The sequence below is a fragment of the Brassica oleracea genome, chromosome C3, assembly GCF_000695525.1.
Source record: "Brassica oleracea var. oleracea cultivar TO1000 chromosome C3, BOL, whole genome shotgun sequence".
NCBI classification, from domain to species: Eukaryota; Viridiplantae; Streptophyta; class Magnoliopsida; order Brassicales; family Brassicaceae; genus Brassica; species Brassica oleracea.
Genome location: NC_027750.1, coordinates 56935565 through 56936994, shown reverse-complemented (window position 1 = coordinate 56936994; position 1430 = coordinate 56935565).

Genomic DNA, 1430 nt, shown 5'->3' with positions numbered 1-1430 from the left:
AAAGCTTATCATTCCTGGCTTTCCAAATATACCAGATTATCCAGGGATAAGGATCTCTATCTGAATCTGGATGAACAATGTTGTCCTTTCTCCAGAAGAGATATATAGTCCATATTAGCATAGACACTTGATACTGGAAAGATAGTTGTACTCGTTGGCGTCGAGGATAAAGCCCAAATTTGTAAGGCTGGTGGGCAATCAAAGTTCGCATGAGTGACAGATTCTTCTGGTTCTCCACATCTTGGGCAGTAATTATCGCATCTCATGTTTCGCCTTGTCAAGTTTTACGTCACTGCCACATGGCCTGTTATCAATTGCCATATGAGATGTCGAATTTTTTGTGGAGCTTTTATCTTCCAAGCAAAGGCCTGGAGCTTTGTTATAATGGGTTCTAGTATCTCTTTCTCTTCCTCAGTTTGCATCAAATTGCTAGCTAACCAATATCCAGATTTAACCGTGTAGATACCACTCTTCATGTAGCTCCAACAGAATATGTCGCGGCGATGAGCCGAGCTTATGGCCATACTCCTTATGAGAGGTATGTCTTCAGGGTGCACATAATTTTACAGTAAGCCAACATCCCATCCCTTTGTATCCTGATTTATAAAATCGCTGACTCTCATGTTTGGGTTAAGAACTGGTGCTAAGGGACGAGCATGTCTGGCTGGTGTCGTAGGGATCCAAGGATCCTCCCACACCTTAAATTCATATCCTGAGTCTATCTTCTGTCTGGTACCCAAAAGCAACAGTTCTCTAGCTGCTGAGATACTGTTCCACACATACGAAGGACTACTTACAGAAAGAAAACGTAAATGCGAGCTCGTCCTGTAGTATCTTCCCTTCAATACTCTAGCCACCAGCGAATCCGGATATTGGACTAACCTCCATAGTTGTTTTGCTAATAAAACTAGGTTGAACTCATGGATCATACGGAAACCAATCCCACCCTCCTCTCGTGGTAAACATACCTTTTCCCATTTTTCCCAATGAATTCCTCTCTTCGGTGGGTTCGAACTCCACCAAAATTGTGCAATGGCACTTGCTAGGTTTTCACATATCTCCAAAGGAAGAAAAAATGTGGACATAACATAAGTCGGAAGAGCTAACAAAATAGATTTGATCAGTACTTCCTTTCCTCCCTTCGAAAGCCATCTTCCCGTCCATCCATTCACTCTATGCCTTAGCTTATCCTTTAAAAAACCAAAAAGTTTGCATTTTGAGCCACTAATATCTTCTGGAATTCCTAGATAAGTACCCATTTCTCCTTCATTCTGAATTCCTGAGTGTCTTTAATCTGCTGTCTGACATTGGCGTTGATCCGTTTACCAAAGAGTAAAGAGGATTTGTCAAAGTTAATGCATTGTCCTGATGCTTTCCCATATCTCCTGACTACTTTCATCACTTCTTCACATTCACGGGGCTCCGCCTTA